Here is a 21055-nt window from a genome sequence, read left to right on the forward strand (position 1 = left end):
CCAATCGCATCATATGTCCTACGTTGCCAATATGGAATTGTCAGCATAAACAGAGGGTGTCCATTTCTTTTGCTGTAACATCCGCCATTTTCTTTCCCTTCCTTTCTGTTCAACGCTTTGCAAAATGTATTTTATTTCGAAAGCTCATGCACGGAGCATTGCCACAGTTTTACATATTGGGAGACCGGCCCAGACAGAAATGCCAAACAGTACAGAAATACATTGTTTTCCTCCCTCACAAGTCCTTAAAGGCGAGCAATGAGGCATTTAATCAGTGGCCCAGGTGCCAGCCGGTCTCGCCGAACCTGTAGAAACAGGCCGGTAAAGCATGAATTATACTTTCCTAGTGGCCCCCCCTTTGGGGCTCTCCTCAGATCAGGCTGACCCTTGGTTCACGAATAGAAACCAGTAGATAGCACGCTTTGGAATGTGTCTCTCTCACGAACACAGTATCCTCGCTGAAGAAGTGCTTTGTGTTGTTCATAACAAAGAACTATGTCTGCTTACTGCAAAGTGCAACTGTTGCTAAAACGAGTAATATAGATTGGTTAAGAAGTATGTCATAATGTGTCATATTTGTCATGATTGTCAATCACCGAACCCTAGCTCAAGAAGATTCATTATGGGCGGTTTTGATGTGTCACAAAGAGATTGTATGATTGTTTTTTCTTATATATGGGATTGTTGTAAAATGTTCACGCTCTTGCGTCTCACAAGGTCTGGGTGACACACGTTGCGAGATGTTAGACCCAGTCAGCCGACTGAGAATATATATTTGCTTTGCAATAAACCCTAGTACTTGGAAATCAAACCTCGTGTCTGTCATATCACTAGTGTATGGTGATTATGCCTTGTTTCCATATGCGGAGGGTCTTCAGGGCCTAGCAAAGAATGGCGCCCGAATAGGGACTCTCCCCCTTTTGCTCCATAGTGTACGTTGAATTTGAAGAAGGCGAAAATGAATCGAGGACGAGGCCGTCGAGCCGGGATCGAAAGGTGTTCGGGGCACCCCTGTAAAAGTGATGAGAGACTCCTTTGCAGATCTGTACACAGCCGATCCCTGATCGACGCGCAGCGGCCAGAGAGCATCGAAGCGAGGGTCCAGAAACGAGGCAGATTGAGCCAGATACGCAGTCACAACGATTCTTGGTTGCGTCTGTATACAGACGAATTGCATCTTGAGAGACAAACTGATTGATCAGGTGAGTCGTGCCCCGATTCTTAACAGCCCTCATATTGGTTGAGAGTTGCTCTTACAAGATCAAACACCCAGGGTAAGGTATGAATACGATCAATATGCCTGGGAAATTGTCTTCCCGGCTAGTGGGATTTTTCCACTACGGTAGACAATCTTTGGAAACTGGCCAGGTTGCGCCACCTATGGGGTCGCCAGCGTTTGAAATTTATGTAAAATATGGGATAGGAGCAATAATGTTTAACAAAATTTGGCATAGGCAGACCAGACATGTAGAAGATTTGCAATGGCCGAAAGATGGTACTTTTGAGATGGCATGTATAGAAAACCTAGAATCAGTACTGCTGCGCAAGAAAGCATGCCCCGCGATGTTTGACATCATAAGAGACTCGAGGAAGGAAGCTAATCTCCATCTAAAAAGTAGGGAGAAACATGCACAGAGACACAAATCAAACACAGAGAAGGCACTAGAATTAGAAGAGCGCAAAATGACTGAGGATATCAGAAGAGGGGTTAGGAGTATCCAACTAGGCATACAAAAAATATATCCATAACAAGAGTTGCATGCATCAGATGAACTAATAAACAAAATTCTGAACAAACAGAGAAAAGAGGGTCCTCAAAGTAATATTGACACTATTGCACCAATACACATGGCTCCACCTCAGCTGCTACCTCCCATTCCCGTTGTTCCATCCGCACCACCATCCCCCTGAGCATGTGATACCATTTCCCCCACCACCGACAGAACATGAATTAGCAGCTGCCGCAGGAGGCAGTTCTATGGAGGTGGAGCCTGCACAAAGGGGGAGCACCAGAGTAACTTGCAGTACAGTGAGCAGGTAGAGGAGAGAAGAACTGAAAGAATGGGCAGAAACGTACATTGAAGGCAATGACGAGGGTTCCTCGCTAAGTGCAATTATGACTATAAGCAGCTCGGTGAACAACAGGTACTGTTAGAATGCATGGGGGAGTATCTGATGAATAGGTGGAAGAAATTGACCGGTATGTTGGCATCGCAGAAATTGCGGGATCTAAATGCTTTCTCATGAATGAGGGAAAGTGTGGCAGAGATAAAGGAGCACGTAGATAGACTATTTGAGTTCAAGAGCTTGATGAGTTGCATGCAGAGGTGAAAAGAAGGAAACAACAGGTGGTACCATATGTCAAGTGCGATTTTTCCCGCTGTCAAATCCAGATAGCGAAGAAAGGAAAATATGAAAGGAAAATATGTACACGAGAGGCGATTAGATGGATTACGGATGCTACCATTTCTCCAATGGAGGTGCATGAAACATTTGATCAATATACGATAGAGATGCAGAGGAGGGCATTGCAGGTGATGGTTGAGTATTTGCAAGATGAATGTTATGAAAAAAAGTATTGTTGCCCCCCCGAATTAATGACAATATATAAAAGAGCGTTTTTACCTGACACTGGAAAGTGTGCCCTCTCCCTCGATTTAGCTATAGTGCTTAATAAACGAACCAATGAGGAAACACCCAGTTTGATATTGCCCATGAGAGAAGTCCCTCCCACCTTTATGCCAAAAGTTGAGATTGCCGTGGCTGGGGGGCAACCGGCGAGGGTAATAGAAGCCTATTATACAGCACAATTCGTTCATGTCCCTTTCTCCAGACAGGAGGTGAATAATATAAAACAAACAATCCCTGATTTGAGGAAGAATCCGGTGGGATTTTATAAAGAGATTGGCCCTCATTACGACCCAGGCGGAATCCGCGGTGCTAAATGCACCGCGGAGCATGGCGGAAAGCCGCCGATAGCGCCATGGGGGTTGGCGGATTTACCACCCCATGCCGACCTTGGCGGAGCGGTAAATCCCCAATCCCCATTTTACCCTTCCCCATTCCCATTCTTGCCCCATAGGGTATAATGGGAGTGGGGAAGGAGTTAATTACGCCGCCGAAAAGTACGGCGGCGTAATTAACAACGAGGTCCCTTAGCGCCATGGTTTTCTCCGCCCGGTAAAACCAGGCGGAGAAAACCTCCATGGCGCTAAGGGAACTCGTAGTACGGCGGACGGGTCCGCCGCGATTAGCGCTGGCGGAAACCCACTCCGCCAGGGTCCTAATGAGGGCCATTGAGTCCTATTTGAAATCGTCTATTTTTACAATGAGTGATATTGATCTATTATTTCCTGTAATTCTCCCAACAGATATATGGAAACAAATTAGAAACGTAGATGATGTTGATATTTTGGGTGGGACATGGGAGCATTTGATTAAAGCAGATACAGACAGGAAAGCTGGCGAAAAGCATTCACCAGTTTTATTAGCATTGCCAGCGCGCATAGTGCAGAAATTAAAAATACTTGTACCTGAAAGAAGAATTATCTGGGACAAATTAATGGCATGTGTGCAAGGTAAAGATGAATTAGCTACTGACTATTTGAACAGATTTGAGGAAGTAGTTGCAGATTTTAGCGGTCAAGATTTGAGCACTGAACCCGGGAAGAGACTGTTTGTTGACAAATATGTGAGAGGGTTGTTACCAAAGATTCAAAATTTAATAATGACATTTGAAAATGTGTGGCCAGCAAAATCACAGAGTAAAGTATTACACATGGCACAATACTATGAGAATAGAGAAAATCCAGAGAAGGAGAAAGAAACGATGGATAGGGTGAATCTAAAAACTAGAGTATTGATGCAGCGGGTAGCGAATAATAACAGGGGCGGAGGACATTCACAGACTAGAGGGCATTTTTCTAACATGCACAGAGGTTCAATTGGATTGAATCAATGTGAATATTGTAGAGAAGAAGGTCATTGACGAGCGCAGTGCCCGCATTTACAGAATAGAAATGGAAATACTCCGAGAAGGCAGAATAGAGGTCGCCCGGGAATGCAAGGACAAAATAGAAACTCAAAGATGCCGCAGTATCAGAATCAGAATAACCAGGGGAATAATAATCAGAACCAAAATCAATATCAGCAGAATGGTGCAGGGGAAGGAAACGTTTTTGATAACCAGTCAAACTCATACTAGTCAGGTGATTTTACATATGATGATGTATTGTTCAACTAGGACAGCCAAGACAGGGGTTGGAACCAGTGTCTATTCCCGTAGACCAGAAAGGCCCCTACGTGGAAATGAAAGTTGGGAATAGGGAACACATTTTTCTAGTGGACACAGGGGCACAGAAGTGCTCAATAGATCATCACGTGGTTCCAGAGATACCACTGTCAGGGCAGAAGAATGTTTCAGTAGGGTTCGCAGGTACACAAGTAATTAGTCCAGTGTCACAGTCAGTACCTATAACATTAGGCCCGCTCACTGAGTCTTGACTGTTTCTTCTAACACAAAATTGTGGCGAAAATTGATTGGGTTTAAATTTGTTTAAAAAATTTAGTGTGGTTATACATTTTTACCCTGGTGGAGTGTATCTGACAATAGCACCACAAAAAATGCCAGTGTCATAATTTCTATCCAAACCATTGCCAACTGAGTTAAGTAGTGTACCAACTTGTATATGGGCAATGAATGACAATGAGGTTGGTTGTTTAAAAATAGAGCCAGTGAAAATTGTTTTGAAGGAGGGAATTACATTGCCACATAGTCCACAGTATAAAATTTTGGTGGAAGGTGAACAAGCATTGAAATGCATTGTTTCTGATTTGATTAAACGGAACATAATTGAAGAGATTACGGGTAGCACTTGCAATAGTCCGATTCTCCCAGGTTATAAGAAAGGAGGTAATGAAATACCATATTGTTTCATAATTGATTTGCGCGGATTGAATACGGTAGTTGATCCCCATTTTCCATTGGTCGCAGATGTCATTACCATTTTATCTATGATTCCAGCATCAGCAACATACTTTAGTGTTATAGATCTAAAGAATGCATTTTTTAGCATCCCAGTACATCCAGATAGCAGATATCTATTTACTTTTACGTTAGGAGGACGTCATTTCACATTCACAAGAATTCCACAAGGTTACACTGAAAGCCAGAGCATTTATAGCAGAGCATTAAAAGAACACCTAGACATGCTAGAGTTACCAACTGGTTGTGTACTATTACAGTACATTGATGATCTATTGATTGCTGCTGACACAGAAGACATTTGTTGAGAGAGTACTGCTAAATTATTGACACATTTGCAGCACATGAACATAAAGCATCATTGAAAAAATTCCAGTATTGTCAAAAGGAGGTGGCCTATTTGGGCTACCTACTTTCAAAAGAGGGAAGGAGACTGACACCAGAAAGAATAGAAAGCATCTCTGGTATGCCTATTCCAAAGACACTGAAGGAAGTCAGAGCCATAATAGGCATAGCTTCATATTGTAGGCAGTGGATTGCTAACTTTGCCATGATTGTGAAACCGATGGTGGCATTGACAAAGAAGGATGTTGCTTTGCTTTTGCCATGGAGCGTGGAATGTCAGGATGCATTTGATCAGCTCAAAACTGCATTGTGCTCAGCTCCAGTTTTGGGCACACCAAATTATGAAAAGGATTTCAAGTTATTTGTGCATGAGAGCAATGGTTGTGCTTTGGCAGTTTTGAGTCAGGAACAAGGAGGGAGAAATAGACCATGCGGTTATTTTTCTTCCGCGCTGGATCCTGTTGCATGCGCTTTGCCGCGCTGTTTGTGAGCCGTTGCTGCGGCTGCCGCGTCAGTAAAACAAACAGAGGGAATGGTTTTGGGTCCTTAACCTTAACGGTGCCTCACACAGTAGACGTTCTTTTAAATAGAACGCTGATGCAACATCTTACATCAGCTAGACTCACGAGATATGAAATCATACTATTTGAACCGCATATTCAAATTTTGAGATGTTGCGCTTTGAATCCTGCAGAGCTAATGCCCCAACCCAATGAAATAACGGATGGAAAGGGACTGCCACCCCATGATTGTGTAATGGTTACTGAACTGGAGACGAAAGGAAGAATTGACCTAACAGACACCCCTCAGAAAGAACCAGCTGGAGAACTGTTTTGTGACGGCTCCTGGTCTAAAATGCCCAATGGCACATCAACTGCTGCAAATGCCATCATGACACTAAAGAGTATTGTAGAAAGCTAAAAGATCCCATATAATTCAGCACAGGCTGCAGAAATAATAGTGTTGACCAGAGCATGTGAAATTTCTGAAAACTTGAATGTAAACATATATACTGACAGTCAGTACGCATTTGGGGTGGTACACAATTTTGGTTGACTCTGGTCTGAGAGGGGTTTTCTAACATCACACGGAACAAAGATTCAACATGGTCCTTTGATAGCAAGATTGTTGTCTGCACTGGCGCATCCTAAGCGATTAGCAATAATGAAATGCCAAGCGCATAAGAAAGTAATGTGTGACGTTGGAAAAGGGAACACATTTGCAGACAAGATTGCAAAACAAACTGCCACTGATCCACACACAAAAATGTTCCTTGAGAAATCAGAAGAAGTACCCTATATGGTAGAAAATGGGATTGCCACAGTTAAGGAAATGCTGGCAGAAGCAACTGCGGATGAAATAAAAGCTTGGGCTGAGAATTCAGCAGAATTAGATGTAGAGGGTTGCTGGGTAGACAAAGAAAGTAAAAAATGGATGCTTGTAACCGGGATGGTCATTATGCCCCACAGTCCCACACACATATGTGTTAAGAAAATTATTCAGCATTTAAACACAGTATGGCAGAATCCGCACATTAGAAAAACTGCTGAAAGACTGGTTCAGAATTGTATGACATGTCTGCAACACAACATTGGAAAAGGAACAACTACCCAGTAGGCAGTTTTGGCCCCTCCTCCATGCCATTTGAAGTGGTATTTTTTGACTTCATAGAAATGGAAAGATGTCAGAACCTAAAGTACATCCTTGTAGTAGTCTGTGCATTCAGTAAATGGGTGGAAGCATACCCGCTTAAGGACTGCACAGCAATGAGCACAGCAAAAATGATGCTGAAGGAGTACTTTTCCAGATACGGCCTGCCACGAGTCATATGGTCAGATAATGTCCCGCATTGTGTTGCCGCCGTGATATTACAAATTTGTGCAGGCCTCAAGATTGATAAGCGATTCCATACTGCCAGGCATCCAATGAGTGCCGGTCTTGTTGAGCGCCAAAACGGCATCCTGAAGAATAAGATTAGGAAAATATGTTCTGGGAGCCAGTTGAAGTGGCCTTATGCACTGCCATCAGCAGCTTTGTTATGCATGCACATGTCTGTGCAGGCAAGGACTGGGCTCTCCCCTTACGGAATCATGGTGGGGAGACCCGCAAATGTTTGGAGTGCACCGCAGCCTAGGAAATTGAATGCCCTTTGCTCAGCACTTATTGTAGCGTGTTAACTCAAAAACTGGATTTTATTCATCAGCAGGTGCAGGAGGCTCTTCCTGTCAGGTACACAGGCCCGGGGCATTGTCTGCAGCCAGGAGAGTGGATTCTGGTAAAGAACTTTGAAAGAAAATCCTTGCTTGCACCGCGCTGGAAGGGCCCCTACCAGATCCTCCTGGCAACACAGAATGCAGTCCGAGTGGATGGTCGAAAGGCATGGATCCATGCCACCCACAAAAAAAGAATTCCATTCCCATTGGAAGAGCTGTCTGATCCATATGACAAGAAAGAAACAGCCACCCTCGACTCAAAAGACATTATCGCCAGTTCTCTGCCACAAATACTGCCTAAACCTGAGAAAGAGCCTGGAAAGATTGCCACAAAGGAGAGAAGGCTAAAGGTGGCCCAACCTTGCCCAGCTGAACCTGCATCATCGCTGGCTGACTTTAGGCCTGCTCCATCACTTTTTGCATCACAGGCTGGCACTGAACCTGCATCTGGAAGTGAATCTGCATTATTCATGGATCACACAGTACCTGGAGCGATAAGGTACAACCTACGTTCTCAAAATCGAAAATGATCTGATCTACATTTTATCTTGTTTTGCCTCTATTCCTGACATGGATGAATTGGGAATCAGAGGCCTAGGGAAGTGGAGGGTGGAAGCTGTGCCAAATCTGCATCGGCGTAAAAACTCTGGAACGCAGCTTCCCAGAGCTATCTTTGAAAATAATTGACTGCTTATGTTGATCACCCTGTTCAAACAAGCGGGGCGCATATGGTACAGACATATGGTACAGACACAACCGATGCTTGCTCTAACGTTTTAGAGCACTGTGCAGAACCGCACAAGCTTGCTATTTCTTTATAAATGGTATTCTGGTTTAATAATAATGTGATACAGTTTAGAATATAAACTTTACACATATGTATATTAAATAATAAAATACAGATATAACATCAATAAAAAGAAAGCAAACAATATTAAATAAACAAAAATAAACAAGCCAAAATCAAACGGGACAAGGGGAGACATATGTTTCTAGTTCAAGACAAGTTGTTCTTATGATCAAGTTATTAATTATGTATCTAGTTAATTTGTCATCGTGTAGTCATATTACTTAGGATTTACACTAATCAGTGTCTCCCCTTTCCTGGTCTAAAGAGCTGTATATACTTTCAGCTAGTTTCATTAGATTGAAAGTCAAAAATTCATAGACCTAATAAAAGGAAGCAGTCTTTTAGGACTTGTGATATATACTTTAGGTCTGACTAGTCCTATTCGCATTAGCGTAATTTAACTGTTATAGGACTAAATGCTTATCGCCAAAGATTTCTCGATATTCAACCATATGCTATACATCGCTGTTTGAGTTTTTATAGACGTTGAATTTAAGCTATGATGCCAAAACCATGGCTCTTCTATGTGGGCAGGGTTATGGACCACTTTCCCAGAACATTGTTCGTATATTTCGAGCATTGTAGGGCAGGCTGTTAAAAGGTGCATAGCTGTTTCGTTGATGGAAGAGTTCTTGCACATACGACAGTATCTTTCGTGTGGTAATATATGTTTCTCTACCCACTTATTGGCTAATGCGGGAAGACAATCCAGGTGCAGCAAGAGAACGAAGCGTCTAAGCTTACTAGAGGGACTCAGGTTTAGGTACAACTGTGGTTTCAGGTAGATGTAAAGTCTGTACTGCACAAATTTGTACTTTGTAAGTTTACTTAAATGGTCATAATTTTCGAGCCCGTCCCATAAATCTATACGTTTAGATAGGGCCTTCTTAGTTGTGGTATGTATATCCTTAGATACAGGGAACCAACCTATCTCTTTATGCAACTGTTCCATGTTTGTTTTTAGATGGTAAGAAGTTGTTTCCTTGGAGATTTCGTGATTTAGTAAGTTTAAGAGAGGATTCGTAGATTGGTTAGTCATCTTATGATGAATCTCAGCTCTTCTTTTAAGTACCGTAGCTTTAAGGGAAGTTAGCCCCAGTTCCAGTCTTAATATGGCCATTGGAATGCATTGGGGAAGACCCAGTATCCGCCTCCAAAATTTACCTTCTATAACTTGGAGCCAGCTCAGGTTAATATGCAATAATGCCTCCAGGCCATATATGACCATGGGAACCAAGATCTGAAGGTAAAGCTGGCACACACCCCACAGAGTATAGCCGCAGTTTTTTATAGCAAAGCTGTGTAGTAACGCTGTTAGTTGTGCAGCTCTGGTGGTGCGCGTTCGTATGCAGTTAGTGTATTCACCCATGACATCGACCTCAACCCCTAGATATTTATATGAGGGGGTGTATTTTATCTCTGTCCCCAGGATAACTAATTTTGGTCTGGAATTTTTTTTTTGCAGAGAATACCGTTTTTTCTGTGTTAATGGCCAGATCATTCTTGAGGGTGTAATCCCAAAGTGCGTTGGCCGATCTCGAGAGGCCGCTGAATGTATGGTCCATTATAATCAAATCGTCCGCGTATGCAAGTACTGGGTAATGCTCCGAGCCAATTCGAGGAGGACAATTGTGGACTGCTGATACTGCTATGGGGATATCATACGTGAATACGTTATATAGGAAAGGAGCTGTAACACAGCCTTGTTTTACTCCACAATTTTGGGGAACTGGTGGGGTCATGTGTCCTTGGACATCCAACCTGAGCTTGGCTGTTGTGTTTTGATGGAGGGCTCTTAAATAATAGAGAAATTCTTCTGGGCAACCCAATAGTTTCAATTTAGACCATAATTTGTCTCGAGGGACAGTATCAAAGGCCTCACGGAAATCTATAAAGAGGGCATAAAGAGGGGGTTTTCCACTGAGCTTTGCTCGGGTCCTCAATAAATCAAAGGTCATTCAAATTCATAGAGGTTGTGTACCCTTTTCTAAATCCAATTTGAAACTGATTGAAAATTCCAGTTTTGTCTGCCCAAGTTTCCAATTTGTCAAGAAGCGTTGATGCAAATAGCTTCTCTGTACAATCAAACATGGATAACAACCTATAATTTCCTGGTTCAAGTCTGTTTCCTCTTTTAAAGACTGGTATTAATATGGAGGATTGCCATGATATCGGAATGTTGCCAGTTTCCAATATCTTGTCGAATTGGATCTTAATCAGTCTGGCCCAGAAATCAGGGTTGCTTTTAAGCCCCACTTTCGCAAGGCCATTAGGGCCAGGGGCTCTAGATGATTTTAATGATTTAATTTTGATGAGCAATTGCTCAATAGTTACTATGAAAGGTTTTTCATAAGGGACCTTTTTGCAAATGTCATGTTGAGCCGATGTTGTTAGGGAATTTCGGGCAGACAAAAATTTAGACCATTCCAGGGTACCTATCAGGTTCACCATAGTATGTTCAGTAGGACCCCTCATTCCATTTAATACGCCCCAGATGTTTTTTGTTTTTTTGGAACATACTACTTGTACCATTTGTTGCCAGCGATTTAGCTTCTCTGTTCTTCTCTTGGTCTTAATCCAAGCATGATATTTGTTTTTAAGCGTTCTATGCAGAACAGAGAAAGAATCTGGTGAAGCGGCAGTAGTTTGTGCTTTACGGATGGAAGCCCTTAATATTCGTTTGGCATCACAAATGGATTTATCAAAGGGTAAGATCTTCTTTCCATCTCGAATCATCGTACTAAGAGATGTAGTGGCATGGGATGATGAAAAGGCCGCAATCCATATCTCTATATCATTGGCAGTCAGTTCAGTGAAGGTTTGAATGTCATAGTGTAACAGAGCATGTGTTGTACAAGCCGCATTTTCAATATTTTTAGGGTGCCAGCGTATGCACGTACCAGTTTGGTTCGTTACCATATTGCCCATAGGGCAAATGTTCGTCTTTAGCTGGTCAGCCGCAAAGATAAGGTTTAGGAGGCTGTGGTCACTCCAAGTGTTCCGACTGATCTTCATATCTTTAATTTTGCTGGCTATATTAGGGCTGACAAAGATGTAGTCCAGGGTACTACTAGTAGAGGCATTATGCCATGTAGGTTTTCCAGGATAGTCGCTTACAGTTCTTCCATTGATAAGTTCCAAATCCCATTCTGAGAAATTTTTTTGCCAATTTGTGCCTTCTGGATCTTCTTTGCAATGGGACATATGTCCCATTGGATGTTATAGAGGGTTGAGGGTGGCGCCTTTGGAGCCCTTCATGTGACAATTAAAGTCGCCTGTGAATATTACTGACTTGTTCCCTGATTTCATAGTCCATTCACCAAGTAGGTCGTGTATTGCCTCTTGTAGTACTTCTCTAGAGGCAGCACCTACTGGATTGTATAAGGTTACCAGTAATATTCTTACCAAGGCATTTTTGTTAGGGACTACCATTTCCACAGCTAGGATGTTATCAGGTTGGTTTGCATTAATTTGGTACGATTGGACAGAATGTCTGACACCCACTATCAAACCTCCAAAGGGTCTACCTCTGGGGCCCTTCTTGGCTAAGGATTGGTAGAGTGTATATCCGTTAAGTATCACCGGAGTGATCAGCCACGTTTCCTGTAGACATATGCTCAGATGATCTGCTAGAATATCTGCCGATCCTTGTGATGATAATAGATGGCTGAAACCTCTACAATTCCAGGAGACAATACTGTAATCTCATTGCTTGTTTATAATTTGAGGTAGAGAGTCAGCCAGCCAGCGTAAGACTCTCTGTATATCCTCAATCTCAGCTTTGTCTGCCTTGGGTAGATCTGTGTTCAGGGAGACTTTTTTCAGTGGAGGAGCCACGTTACGCGGACAACTGGGATCTTCCATTTCAGGGTCGGCATCTATTTCAATGTCCACGGTCCAAAGACTTTGGTTAAACTTTGCATTAGCTGAGCTGTTGCAAGGAATTTGCAGTGTATAGCAGAAACATTCGGATTGGTCACATAGAGAGGCTCCACATATTCAAAGTCCGCAGAGCTAAGGACACGAAGCTGAGGTACTGAGTGGAGCCTAGTCATAAAAGCTGATCTTGTGAGCCAATTTCGTTCGTGCTGCTGATACAAGTTTTTAATAATGCATATGCGATTGTTGATTTGATCAGACGGAGGAGGCTCATTAGAACTGAGAGGATTGGGGATATTTATAGCCACAGGACCTCGACTAGAACTTTTATTAGGAGTGGATGAGATCTTCTCGACATCGTTGTTTAGCTGAGTTGTTTCGAGGTCAAGCACATTTGACTCCATACATATGGAATCAACTGCAGTGTCAGGGATTAGCCAGCTTGTGAGAGAGCCTGAACCCTTTGCTTTGTGTTTCAATGCCCTGGTAGCTCTCTTTTTGACTTTTTTTGACGGTTTTCCTGGCAAGGCCGTCGCGGGCAATGGTGAGGCGATTGTGCACGGCTTTTTCTTCATGGCTGCACTTCTAGCCAATCTTCTTTGTTTTCGAGAGAAGAATATTTCTGACTCATCAGGTGGTTCAGAGGCGGGTATTGAGTCGATAAGAGGCGCCTCTAGGGCTTTGTCCATAGGGCTGGGATCCGAATTTTCTTCTGACCCAGCAGGGTTTTTCGTTCCTTCTTTCGCTGCGATTGTAAGGGTAGTCTCTAGAATGCGGCCACACATTTTCAGTAAAATTTTCAAAGCAAACTGAAGGGAGGCCACTGATGACTGTAGTTAGGCCAAGGCCAGAGTGTTCAAGGTAGAAACCCTACTAGATTCGGTATTACTTCCGAGGACAGAGGGCTCTTGAAAAGGGGCCAAATTGGGAGATGCAGATAACCTTATGCCGTGGGCCCCCTGTAAGGATGGAGCACTTGAGGAAGGAGTCTATGAAGTGTTGCATGATTGGCGCGGGTGAGCTGGTGTCATAGCCCGCTGCATTGATAAACATAGATCAAGTAATGAATTGTTATCTATGTCGCCGTAGTTAGTGACTTCATGCAATATTTCAACAGGGTTGTTTGCTGGATCTACTCCTTCGATGACTGTGGAATTTTTCTCAAGAGGAATGTTTGTTGGAAAGAAATCTGTGATGGTTCCTTTTACAGGGAGTTCTTTCTTTGTAGATTTCACTTTAGTCATTATACTGTTTCTTCGAGCGTCAGAGAACTTGCTATTGCGTTCACGAAGATTGTAATTAGATTGTGCACCTTGCCTACGATACGGCATATGGGTTACAAAAAGAAAAGAAAAAGAAAAAAAACTTTAGAGTTGTTCTGTCAAGAAACAACGTGTCCTCCTTATCTTCTCCGTATGAGTGTAAGACGTAGAGTTCTAGCCTTAAGGCTGCTTATAACCAACCAAATGGCTAACTAGTATCACTTCAGGGGTGTGGACGCGATCAAAGGGCAAGCCCCACAGTCTTGCGGCTGAACCAACAAAGCGGTCAGAGAGAAAATGATTTTAAATTCAGCAGGCAATTATGTTACATTTAGGTAGACTTGTACATAGTCAAAGATAAGAATTTCCAGTTTCAGAATCGTATTCAAGAGTGCATTGCTCCTCATACTCTCCAGTTCGTAAGATGGTATACTGTAAATAATGCCTGAAGGATCCTACCTGAATTGTCGAGCCACACAGCCTAACAGCACAACAGCGGCTCCAGCCCTTACTGCCTCCAGGACTTAACGCCGCAAGGGTGGCTCACGGCTGAAGATAAGGCCAGGTGGTGTCACGAGATCAGTCACGTGTCGCCGCTTTGCTCTGCCTCCTCCAGGAAGCAACAGGAGCACAGCAAGAGCCACACTCTGCTCGCAGTGCTGTGCTGTGAAAGGCAGGTAAATGTTCTCTTTTTTTTAAAAAAAACGAAAGTTCCAAAGGCAGTAAAACACCTTTCTTTATAAAGCAGGCTAATGAGAACTGGCCTAGACACTTTGCAGATTTCTTTGGACGCTTTTGTGACGCTTTGGACTAGTCGTGACAAACATTTCCGAGAGAAGAATTGCAGACAATGGCCCTCATTACAACACCGGCGCTAAAGCATGGCGATATTAGCACCATGGTTGCTGCCGGTATTGTAACGAGTCCGCCATGGTGAAATGGGGAAGTACCACCCCATTCAAAGGTTGGCTGGGCGGTACTTCCCCATTTCACCATGGCCCTTCCCCATTCTCATTTTTGCCCCATAGGGCATAATAGGAATGGGGAAGGCGGTAATTATGGTACCGCAAATTACAGTACCGTAATTAGCACCAAGGTCCCTTTGCGGGTCCATTCCTTAACGGCTGGTAAAACCAGCCGTTAAGGTGGGAACCCGTAAAGGGACCTCGTAATCAGGCGCTAAGGGATTACCGGTACCATTACCGGTACCAGTAATCTCTTAGCACCAGGGTCGTAATGAGGCCCAATGCCTATACTTACTTCTGTTCCCTCCTGCACCAACGCTGATGATGTTAAAGATATAGAAACTATAAAGATATCTAGAAGAATTTGCTGTAGGAAATTCATTCTGATGATTATAACACTACTTTGCATTCTAAGTACACTAATCCCAGTATTATGGCATCTAGAGAGCGTGCATTCATTAAGTTCTCTTTTGCCTGCTACCTATGCATCTACCGCAGACAGTCCAGTCCATGTACTCTCTTATACTTTCCCCCTTTAGAAGAAAGACACAGAAGAGGGTATGACAACACGTTGCATTTGATCATGAATATGACTCACTCTATCCTGAATAGAACAAATTGCTGGATCTGCTTCCATTTACCCCAGCATGGCCGGAAAGAAATGGGTTGGAATGTACAGCCATTACCTCTTAATACTGCATGTTATGCATCACTAAGTGCCCTATTCTATGGGAAATGGAATAAGAGTGACACAGGTCAATTAGATGGAACAAACATAGATGAGTTTGAAAGGGTAGTAATGGAGCCTGTAGGTTGCTCCATATTTAACAGAGCAAGAGTAATAAAACCTGTGGTAAAACCATTAGATAGACTTTATGTACCTTATAAATCATCTGTAATCAGTGACTCCTCCCCTACGATTTTCGAGGCAATCAAGAAATTGCACGTTCTGAGTTCTGACATCCATACTCTGACAGGCGGTTGGGAACTGAATATAAGTTCCTGGTTTTGGGAATTACTGCGCTCATGGGGATGGAAACTAATTGCAATTCTAGTAACATTACTTGGAATTATCATGACATGTTGTTGTTGCATACACTGCCTGCCAATCCTTTGCTCCAAAATAACAAATGAATGTGTACACATGGTAACAGAAAAAAGAAATCCCAAATTGAATATGGATAAAAAAGATGAAATAGAAACAATGAAAGAGTTCATGTCAATTAATACTGATAATGACGATTACAGTAGCATGCATAGCTCAGAACTAGATATGTGGTCAGATGAAGATGCAATGTACGGATGATGCTCTTGGCTTACGGCCAAAAGGAGGGTTTGTAAGTCTAGAAACTACCTTACCAAAGCATAGAAGCATAGAAAGTATATTATGTTGGCCGAAAACCAGCCGCATCATATGTCCTACTTCGCCAATAGGGAATCGTCAGCATAACCAGAGGGCATCCATTTGTTTTCCATTAACATCCGCCATTTGCTTTCCCTTCCTTTCCTTTAAAAATGTATTTTATTTAGAAAGCTCATGCACGGAGCAAGGCCACAGTTTTACATATTGGGAGACTGGCCCAGATAGAAATGCCAAACAGTGCAGAAATACATTGTTTTCCTCCCTCACAAGTCCTTAAAGGCGAGCAGTGAGGCATTTAAGCAGCGGCCCAGGTGCCCGCCGGTCTTGCCGAAGCTGTAGAAACAGGACAGTAAAGCATGAATTATACTTTCCTAGCAGTCCCCCCTTCGAGGCTCTCCTCAGATCAGGCTGACCCTTGGTTCACGAATAGAAACCAGTAGATAGCACACTTTGGAATGTGTCTCTCCTACAAACACAGTATCCTCGCTGAAGAAGTGCCTTGTGTTCTTCATAACAAAGAACTATGTCTGATTACTGCAAAGTGCAACTGTTGCTAAAACGAGTAATATAGATTGGGTAAGAAGTATGTCATAATGTGTCATATTTGACATGATTGTCAATCACCGAGCCCTAGCTCAAGAAGATACATTGTGGGCGGTTTTGATGTGTCACAAAGAGATTGTATGATTGTTTTTTCTTATATGTGGGACTGTTGTAAAATGTTCGCGCTCTTGCGTCTCACGGAGTCTTGCGAGACGTTAGACCCAGTCGGCCGACTGAGAATATATATTTGCTTAGCAAAAAACCCTAGTTCTTGGAAATTGAACCGTGTGTTTGTCGTATCACTAGTGTATGGTGATTATGCCTTGTTTCCATATGCAGAGGGTCTTCAGAGCCTAGCAGCCATGCTGCACCTCATTTGCAATAAAGCACTTCCACCCCTCGGAGAAGTGGAACACTTCTTTTGGAGAAAAGAATATCAAGCCAGAGGAGCACCACACATCCACATGCTTTTGTGGATTAAAAATGCTCCTACAATTGGTGAGGAAAGTGATGGAAATGTTTTGCAGTTCATTCACACATATGTCACTTGTGAAATCCCTTTGGAAATTAACCATAGTGACCTACGAGCACAAATGTTGCAATTCCAAACACACAAGTGTGGCAAGTATTGTCGACGCAAATGTAAGAACAGAGTCAAATACTACACCAAATGTCACTTTGGTTTCCCTAGACTAGTTTCAACAACAGGCCAAGTAAACAGCTTCATGTCTTTGGTTTGACACAGTGTGAAAATAAAATCTCCTAAAAACACATGCCGCATATAAAAGAGCGAAGCATCAAAGTACATCAATGATTACAATGCAATTATTGTCATCTTATGGAATGCCAATGTTGATGTACAGTACATTCCAGACAATTCCATTGCTGTTGCATGATATGTCACCACCTATTTAACCAAAGCAGAGAAAACTGAGCTGAAAGACCTCTGGGATGACATATCCTCTGACAAAACAATGGCACACAAATTGTACAGCTTTGGCATTATAATGCTGTCCCATAGAGAATGTGGCAGCTACGAAGCCACTGACTGATTAACCGGCACAGCCTTATATGGGAAATCTGACAACATAGTGTGGCTAAGCCTTGGGCCTGCTGCATCCAGAAGATGAGCATTTAAATCATATGAAGACATACAAACAATAACCAAAAGTGATCCCAACAGCCAGGACATTTTGAAGAACAACTTATTGGACACATTCTACCCAAACAGAAGTACTTTAGAAGCCTTGTGCTTATACCAGGTAACCCAAAACTTCTCATACAAAAACAAAATTCCACCAAATGAGGATAAAGGTAGATACAGAGTTGAAAGTTGTGAAGGCTGCCTGGTGAGACTTACCAAATTCAGCCTAATTAATCATATGAAGCGGTCCTTAAAAACTCCTCAACACAAAGAACTGTACTACATGGCTCTACTGCTACATTTCAAACTACGGAGAAAAGAAGAAGATTTATTAGCCACCTACACTTCCTATGAAGATTCTTTCAAAGCCACTGAAAATACAATTACAGATGAAAACTTTACACGGTACATAACCATATTGGACAGTGAACGCCAACAAGAAGAAGAACTTCAAGTACAACTAAATGTAGACATTTCTGAGAGCAGTGAACCTTCGCAAACAGGCAGCCAAGAACCACTTGGAGAGCCACTCATAGCAAATGAAGCAGAATTAGCCATGACAGAGGTTATCACCACTATGCTTCAGTATGAGCACTCTACAGAAGAGTTGGAAGTATTTAAATCCCAACTAAATGATGAACAGCGTACCATTTTTGTAGAAGTAAGTAAAACCATTGCCCATGGTACACAGCACAAAAGTAAAACAGGCACCTGTGACAACTACAAACCTGTACTGCAATGTAAGTGCAATGTACTGCAAAAAATGTTTTTCCTTCCACACTATTGACCTAAAGTAATGTACCATACTGGAAGCATTGACAAAATGCACTACAGTGTGTGTTGGACAATTTGATCCCCAATGAATCCAAGGAGTACAGTCACACAAACAGTACATGTACACAAAGCACAGTACCAGTATTTTCCACTGGATACATGGAAGGGAAAGTGGTAAGTATGAGGGTTCAAAAGTATCCTCAGTAACCTCTAAAATCACCACTTATGCAAATAAGTCACCAGCTCTCCGAGAATAGTCATACAACTCCAACACATACGGACGAATCACCACGTAAAACCGAAATTGGACAGTACCACTTCAAAATGTACACACATTTCGAAGTAACCGCATGAATGCACAAGCTTCTCTACATACCCTTTACAAACGGGGCACTGTAAACAGTTAGAATACGCCACCTGATATCTAACTGCAGCCTGAATACGACAATGTTATTTGCAGCATCACAACTACCCACCTCAACCTTCAACAACTACTGTGCTACAAACATACCGTCACATACTTCCAAACAATGAGCAGTTACAGTACGCCAACAGGTATGTAACTACAGTCAGAATTCTGCATTAGCACAGAACAACTTCATAATACTTGCAAACCACCAGCAGCAATCAAACACATAAACAAACAGTGGTACAAAAAGGAAGCAGGAAAACATTTACATATCACCACCTGCTATACAACGCCACCCATCCTACCAACATGTATAGTCCAGATGGCGTACACCCTTACATTTCCTCCTACTTGAAGAATACACCTTACAAAGAGCTCTAACCACTTCAAATGTCACTATCATTCATTGTGCTCCATAGTAGCAATGAAATGTCGATTTTCTTTTTTAATCAAGCATGGATTTTTTCCCCCACAGACCCAATGATTATGCAAAGAACCACAGCAACGGCGCTGATTGCACAGTACACTGGTTCATAGCATTGTACTTACCAGTTATGAGGGTCCACAAAATAAAGAAATGTATGCTATGTAGTGGATGCCAAACTGACGAAATACCTGCGCTAACATATTCTGTTCTCTGTTCCCACAGATAATGGAGCAACCAGTACCACAACATTTTACACTCCATACAAAAAACACAGTGCAGGCCTTCCTCAAACCAAACAGTAAGTCCGCAACGATTTCTATTATACTTCTGTACAATATCCACAGTGCAATAAGTGCACTTATTTCTGCTATACACATACCAATACTACCATTTATAATGCACACCTATATTACACTATGCAGCTTGTGCCTATGCCCTACAAGCTTCACTACACCCTGCACATTGTAGGTCCTCCAGCCATACACTAAACATTGTACACCCTGCCCACTATTGCTGCTGCACTTCAGAACTATACATACAAACATCTGGCCACGTACCACTAACCCTGTGCATAACACAGCCACATACCCCTTAGCCACTACAGTTGACATTGGCTGCTATTTCTTCCACAAAATACATAACCTGTTCCCTACGTACGCTGGTGACCTAAGCCTCTCATAAGTGCACACACTCAATAAACAACCCTACAGTAACCTACCCTACAATCTGCACGATCACAAAAATGCAACTTCATGCATGCATCACGATATCTTACATAACTGTCCTAACTGCTGCAACATTTGGCTCCTTGCTTTCCATTGGCACTGTGTAGGCCATTAGGTTATTTTCATTGTTATGAACACCATTTCCAAGAAACGTATCCAAACCATATTTCACTGCAGTGCATACAGCATAGCTCCCCAGCCATATTGCAACCACTGCCATACTGCTTAACTTTTTAAACTTCTGTTTCCCTTTTTTATTGTGTAAAGGAAACACCATTTAAAGCCCATAATCGCCTTACAATGTTGGACAAAGGCTCACACTAACTGCTTTCCTTTCCTGAACAGTAGCCCCAAACAAGGTCATGCAGCATGACACCAAACTCTGTACGATAGGCCACCCACCCACGTCTTCTGAAACAGAGAACCCAGTCTGACATTACCCACCATTGCCTGTTAACGCACTGCACATATAACTGGTCCTTACCCACTGTAAAAGCACATTTTATGTATTTTGCCATCTGTGCATTCCAGGATCCAGAAATCAAAACCTAACATACCTCTCCTTCAACAGAACACACGCTCATTATAAAACAGCCTTGAGGGGGAAGCAAGTTTAGCTCCAAGGTCAGATATTGTATAGAAGTGTAGCAAAAAAAGATACAGAACTTATATTGCAGTTCCTTTGTCCATGTGCCCCAAAGGTAGTCTGCAACGATCCCATACGGCATACACTGAAATTTCACGCCTACCCAATAGAAGCATGGACTTTGCCGAAATGATGTAAGTACACCTTTACATCACATGTGTAATAGAATTAAAATGTATAAACGTGCTCCTCGGTAGGCATATTTAGCAATTTACTCTACAGCTCACTTCCTCTCTCTACATTACACAGACCTTTGTGACGGCAGTAACAAAACTCTGGTACACTGCCATTTCTCCAACATTCCCAGTAAATTGCAACTGTCATTGTACTTTCTTTTGCTGCCATTCTTCCCCTCCCCTCCAAATGCCCACATACAAGGCAAGATGAACATGGAGTGCAAGTTGTACAGTAAAGCATCACACCTTCTGCGCACTCGTACTCTGCTGTATTCCCTGTACTACCCTTTGTATGCCCTTTCACACAATTACTACATCTATGCACCCTAAGTGTACTGTATGTTATAATG

The sequence above is a fragment of the Ambystoma mexicanum genome, chromosome 6p (assembly GCF_040938575.1).
Source record: "Ambystoma mexicanum isolate Mex_15411 chromosome 6p, UKY_AmexF1_1, whole genome shotgun sequence".
In the NCBI taxonomy this organism is placed as follows: Eukaryota; Metazoa; Chordata; class Amphibia; order Caudata; family Ambystomatidae; genus Ambystoma; species Ambystoma mexicanum.